Below are 6,873 nucleotides of genomic sequence, written 5' to 3' on the forward strand. Positions count from 1 at the left end.
AGATAGCTGCCACTCTCCGGGCTCCAAGGTATGGCGACTGAGAAAGTCCGCCTTGACATTCATGACTCCGGCAATGTGGGCCGCTGAAAGCTGCTCCAGGTTCGCTTCCGCCCACTGGCAAAGATTCATAGCCTCCTTGGCTAGAGGGGCGCTCTTGGTACCTCCCTGGCGGTTGACATAGGCCACAGCCGTGGCATTGTCCGACAGGACCCGTACAGGCTTCAACACCAGTACCGGGATGAACTCCAAAAGCGCCAACCGAATGGCTCTGAGTTCCAGGAGGTTGATAGACCACTTTGCCTCTGCAGGAGACCAGAGCCCCTGCGCTGTCCTTCCCAAGCAGTGGGCTCCCCAGCCCGACAACGAGGCGTCCGTCGTGACGACAATCCACTCTGGGGTCACCAGAGGCATTCCCGCAGACAACTTGTCTGTCTGCATCCACCAGCTCAGCGCCTTGCGCACTGCTGGATCCAAGGGAAGGCGCACAGCATAATCCTCCGACATCGGAGTCCAGCGCTGCAGCAGGGAGTGTTGTAGTGGTCTCATATGAGCCCTGGCCCAGGGCACTACTTCCATCGTGGCCGTCATAGAGCCCAACAGCTGCACATAGTCCCAAGCCCGAAGAGGAGAGGCTACTAGGAACTGGTCCACCTGAGCCTGAAGTTTGACAATCCGATTGTCTGGCAGGAACACTCTGCCCACTTGGGTGTCGAATCGAACTCCCAGATACTCCAGGGACTGAGTCGGGCGCAGCTGGCTCTTCTCCCAGTTGATGATCCATCCCAGGGAGCTCAAAAGAGCAACTACCCGGTCCACAGCTTTGCCGCACTCTGCATAAGAGGGGGCTCGGATCAACCAGTCGTCCAGATAAGGATGGACTTGGACTCCTTCCTTTCGCAGGAAGGCCGCTATGACCACCATTACTTTGGAAAAGGTCCGCGGAGCAGTAGCCAACCCGAACGGGAGGGCTCTGAACTGGAAGTGTCGGCCCAGGACTGCAAAACGCAGAAAGCGTTGATGAGGAGGCCAGATGGGAATATGCAAGTATGCTTCCTTGATGTCCAAGGATGCCAGGTACTCCCCTGCCTTCACTGCCGCTATAACAGAGCGGAGAGTCTCCATGCGAAAGTGCCGCACTTTCAAGGCCCGATTGACCCCTTTGAGGTCGAGGATAGGCCGGACAGAACCTCCTTTCTTTGGTACCACAAAGTAAATGGAGTAACGCCCCTTGCCAAGCTGATTTTCTGGCACCGGGACGACCGCACCCAGGCGGATCAGATTGTCCAAAGTCTGCTGCACTGCCACAGCTTTGACCGGAGACTTGCAGGGAGAGAGTACAAACCCGTCTCTTAAGGGTCGGCAGAACTCTAGCTTGTAGCCGTCTCTGATGACTTCCAGCACCCAAGCGTCTGAAGTTATTGTGGTCCACTCGCCCAGAAACGAGGACAGCCGTCCTCCAATCTGCACTGGAGCGTGGACCAAGACCCCGTCATTGGGTACGAGACCCTGGGGGAGGACCGGAGGGAGCACCTCCGGGACGGCGGTCTCTGCGAAAGGAATGCTGCTTGGGGGAGAAATTCCTCTTAAAGGAAGAGGGGGCAGAAGAACCCGACCTGCCCGGGCGGTACCGACGGGCTTCCTGAAACCGTCCTCTGGAGGTACCGGGACGAGCACTAGCCCGAGCCCTGACCTCTGGTAACTTCTTGCCCTTAGACGTGCCGAGATCGGTCACGATTTTGTCCAGCTCGACCCCAAAGAGCAGCTTGCCTTTAAAAGGCAATCTAGCCAGGCGGGATTTAGAGGCGTGGTCAGCAGACCAATGTTTCAGCCAAAGCCACCGCCGCGCAGAGACTGTCTGAGCCATGCCTTTAGCTGAGGCTCTCAAGACATCATACAGCAAGTCTGCCAAATAGGCTAAGCCCGATTCCAGGGCCGGCCAATCAGCCCTCAAGGAATGATCCGAGGGGGAAGCCCGCTGCACCATAGTCAGGCACGCCCTGGCCACATAGGAGCCGCAAACTGAGGCCTGCAAACTTAAAGCAGCCGCCTCAAAGGACGACCTTAAGGCCGCCTCCAATCTTCTGTCTTGGGCGTCCTTTAGGGCCGTGCCACCTTCCACCGGCAATGCCGTTTTCTTAGTCACCGCAGTGATTAAAGAATCCACGGTAGGCCACAGATAGGCCTCACGTTCACTCACAGCCAAAGGATAGAGGCGGGACATAGCCCTAGCCACTTTAAGGCTCGCTTCCGGGACATCCCATTGAGCCGAAATTAAGGTGTGCATGGCATCATGCACGTGGAAGGTTCTAGGCGGGCGCTTCGTCCCCAGCATAATGGCAGAGCCAACAGGGGCTGAGGGAGAGACGTCCTCCGGAGAGGAAATCTTCAAAGTGTCCATGGCCTGTAACAACAGGTTGGGCAAATCCTCTGGGCGAAAAAGCCGCGCTGCAGAGGGGTCATCCGCTCCATCCGAGCGGGGATCCGTCTCCTCCAAGGAATCCGCAAAGGACCGTTGGGAGACCTCAGACACGCTGCCCTCATCTACATCGGAGGAGACAAATTCCTCCAAGGCCTGGGAATCAACCCGAGGGCGTTTACCTCTGGGAACCTCAACCTCTTTACCAGACGAGGGAGCAGGGGCAGCGTTGTGCATGAGGAAGGCCTGATGCAGCAGCAAAACAAACTCGGGGGAGAAACCCCCCAGACTGTGCACTTCCGCAGCCTGGGCAACAGCCCTAGGCGCACCCTCAACCGGCGCTCGCAATAGCGGGGGAGAGACATGCGCATCCAAAATGGCGTCCGGCGCGAAACTCTGCGAAGGAGCCGCGCGGGAAGAACGGCTCTTAACTTTAGCCGCTTCTGTGCCGTCGCCCAAATTAAGGGCGTTCATGGCATTAATGTCTCCAACCTCAAGGGCGGCCCAAGAAGAAGCCGTCCGAGCCGCGTGGCCGGCCAAGATGGCGGAGGCGAGGAGCGGGGGATGGGCGTTTATGGCGGGAAAAACCGCCACGCCGGAGGAAGGACCGGGACATTCATCGGTCACGAAACTGTCACCCAACAAGGGCGAATCAGGCTTTAAGACCCCCGCATCCCCTCTAGAAGCGCTCAAGCGACCCGGGGAGCGACCCTTTGCGCCCTCGCCCTCCGACGCCATATGCCACGAGGAGAAGAATCGGGGAACCCCCTGCCCGCTATAAAAAGGTAAAAATTACCTGCTGTCCGCTCCGAGTTGTAACGACCTGGTGTCCCAGTGAGTAGCTGCAATAGACGCTTAAATAAACGTCGAAATAAACGCCTTTAAGGACGTTCAAAAATTTTTTTTTTTTTTTTTTTTTTTTAACGGAGCCAGCGGGAGGGGGGAGAAAAGGAGGGACCTGGCACCACCAGGTTTGCACCTCAACCCCAGGCACTCAACAAAACCTAAAAATTAGGCTTGGAGGCCTAGCCAGAGCTGCTGCTGTGTGTGACCACCACCTGCTGAGATAGAGAACATACTGAGGAGTTTCCGGCAGCACATGACCACATATAGGGAGGCAAAAGTTTGCTCTCTATCTCCACCTGCTGGTAGATGGACACAACCCACCAGTCTATGGATTGATCAGCTTGATGATATGGAACATATATTATGTATAGATATGCATAACTCCCACAAGCAACATGTGAGGTTTTAAATATTTTTTAGGGCTGGGACATTGATGTGATTTATTTCCCCTGCTATTTAAATATTGGACCATTATAAGTAAATTTTAAAAGAAAGCAACACCCACCAAGTTCATTATTTTCTTTGTAGTTTGAAAAACTTCTCCTTGTCCATTTTCAGTGTCAAAATATAAGGTGGATAAATGATAAAAACTCTACAACTTTCCCATTAGGTACAAGTAAGGCGGTTGGCTAACTTTCAATAAAAACAATGGTTATATTAATGATACATAGTATATAATTCCTGATTTTAGTGTCTAATCTGGATGTAAAATTTCCTTGGCATCCTGTAGATAGGTATAGGAATTCCTTCCCCATAATTGAGTCATCCAAACTCAAGTTCTTACTAAGGAAGCTGCCTACTTATTCTTGTCTGTTTTCCATCTTATTTAATAGCACATTTCCCTGCAAATTAACAAGCAGCTTACTTTCCTTCAGAATAGTCTTTTGAAAATTGGCCATTCTTCTCAACTAAGTGGCATTGTCCTAAAGCCCATTCTTAATGCCAATCTGGATTCAGGTCAACCTTCTAGCTTCAGAGGTGTGGCTAGCATTCTGCTGCTGGAAAAGATGTCAGATGCTGTTATGATAGACATGTTAAACAATTTCTTAGAACATCGTAATTGTCTTGTAGTCCTTTACAGTTTGGATTTTAGATCTTTTCATAGTACGGAAACAGTGGTGCTTACACTTGTATCAGATGCCAAACCCTTTATCCAGAAGCAAAGTTTTATTGTAATTTGATACCGTTTGACACTTTTGATAAAGTAGTCAACTGTATCTTGCTGATTGAGAATTATAGCAAGACCCACAGTTTTAAACTCCACAAGGACAAGACCAAATTACTTTGAGTCTGTTCTGTCACAAGGTAAAATGTACCTCCAAGGTTTTGGATATTGATTTGGATACAATTATCATTTGAAGCCCAAGTTAATTTTACATTGTAAGAACTTTTTAAAACCAAGTATTCAGCCTTTGTTTTCAGAAGAACACTTTCTTTATGAGTTTGGGCTCTTATTTTGTCTCAACTGGATAATTGCAGTAGCCTTAACTCTTCACTCAGTTAAACTTCAGATCCTCCACAATACAACAGCAAAGTTGATTTACCACTTGAAGAAATTTGATAAGGCCACCCCTTTTTTGCTTTGTTTATTCTGGTTACTTCAGGTGGAAGCACTGAGCCAGGCCTTGAAGGCTAGTGCTCCTGGGCCAGTAAAATAATCCCAGTTTCTTGCAAGTCCAGTCCCATTACAGAATTTATATAGTAATGAGCTGCTTTTACATTCAGGTGATATGTTGTGCATCCCATTACTATGTGACCCACATTACAGTAATTTAAGTTGCATTAGTGCCCTTAAATGTGGCAAAGGGCAATTAATGTGACTTAAAGCCCTAACACACCTTGATAGTAGAGAATGACACGAGAGCAGGTAATCGCGGTAAACTGCAGGAATGGGGAACATTTTCAAAGTTTTACCACGGGTGCAAAAAGAGGTTATTTCCCCACCCCGCAGAAGCAGTAACACCTGCACCCACGGTACAACAGACGCCTACCCATGGGTGTAGTTTAGGGGGGGGGGCATTGTGCTCGCCCCCCCCCCCCCCAAACGCAGGGCTGGCGCAACACTGCAGGCAGCTCTTCCTGCCCTCAGCTCCTGTACAGGCTTCCTCTTTGTTCCTGCCCCCTCCCCTCACGCACATTTAAATCTTTTATTTTCCTCACAGCAACGGCAGTGAAGCACATAACACAGCGGGCTCGCCTCCAGCCTTTCCCTTTCCTCAGTGTCCTGCCTTCTTGCGATGATGTATTTCCCATTTCCGTGAGGGTGGGACACTATGTGAGGGAAGGGAAAGGCTGGAGGCGAGCCCGCTGTGTTGTGTGCTTCACTGCGAGGAAAATAAAAGGTTTAAAGGCACCGGGGAGGGTGGGGCAGGAAGGAGCGGAAGGCTGTCGGGGAGCGAAGAGATTGCTGGACGTGGAGGGCAGGGGGAGAGAATTGCTGAACATGGATGGATGAATGGAGGGGGCAAGGGAGAGCAAATTTACTGGATATGGAGGGCAAGGGAGAGAGGAGAATTGCTGGCCATGGATGGATGGAGGGGGCAGGGGAGAGAGCAAATTTGCTGGATATGGGTGGATGGAGGAGGGCATGGGAGAATGGAGAGTTGCTGGACATGGGTGGATGGAGGGGAGGGAAGTCAGGAAGGAGATGCACAGGGAAGGAAGAGAGGAGAAATGCTGGTCATGGATGGTGTGAAGGGCATGGAAGAGAGGAGAAATGTTGGACAAGGATGGAGGGAAGGAAAGCAACACCAGACTTTGTGAAGGGGGAGAGGGAGGGAAAGTGACACTGGACCTTGGAGGGAAGGGAGGGAGAGCAATAGGACCTTGCAAGGGGGAAGAAAGGGAACTTTCTCTCATCCTGTGTAGTCCCCTATTTCAATCCCAGCCTGTCTCACTCTTAACTATGTCCTCCATGCATTGTATAGTTTCCTCTTGTATTGCTGTAAGCCACATTGTGCCTGCTCTTGTGGGAACATGTGGGGTAAAAATGCACAAAAATAAATAAATAAAAGAGCTGGGGACTGATATGGTGATGCGAGCCAGTGGAGGGTTGATGAGGGCTAAGGAAGTGGGTGAAAAAAGATAGGGGTTTAGAGGAGACTGGATAGTGAGAAAAGAATTAAATGTGCTTGGAGTTGTAGAATGATTAGAAAAATTAGTGCTCATTATTGCTTGTTATGTGAATGAATATTCTATCACTGTTTCATTATTGCTTGCCAGACCAGTCTAGTATTATTACATTTTAAGGGCGTTTTAATTTGTGTATGCAGTCCTTACATGCACATGATTTTGCTTTTTAAACCCAAAGGTAAATCTTAAGTGTGGTTAAACAGCGAGGCTTCTGCGGATAGGGACAGAGTTTGCATCATTCTCTACTTGATAGCCTCTGGCCCCAGTTCCAATCTGATTTGTTGGCTTTTTTTAAACCAGTGTGGCGACTCATTATCAAAGCACATAGACTTACAAAGTTACTATGGGGCTCATTTTCAAAGCACTTTGATTTACAAAGTTCCACAGGTTACTATGAAACTTTGCAAGTCTACGTGCGCTAAAAATACACCTCTATGTAACTTTGCACGTTTCTATGCACTTTGAAAATGATCACGAAA

The sequence above is a fragment of the Microcaecilia unicolor genome, chromosome 8, assembly GCF_901765095.1.
Source record: "Microcaecilia unicolor chromosome 8, aMicUni1.1, whole genome shotgun sequence".
Lineage (NCBI taxonomy): Eukaryota > Metazoa > Chordata > Amphibia > Gymnophiona > Siphonopidae > Microcaecilia > Microcaecilia unicolor.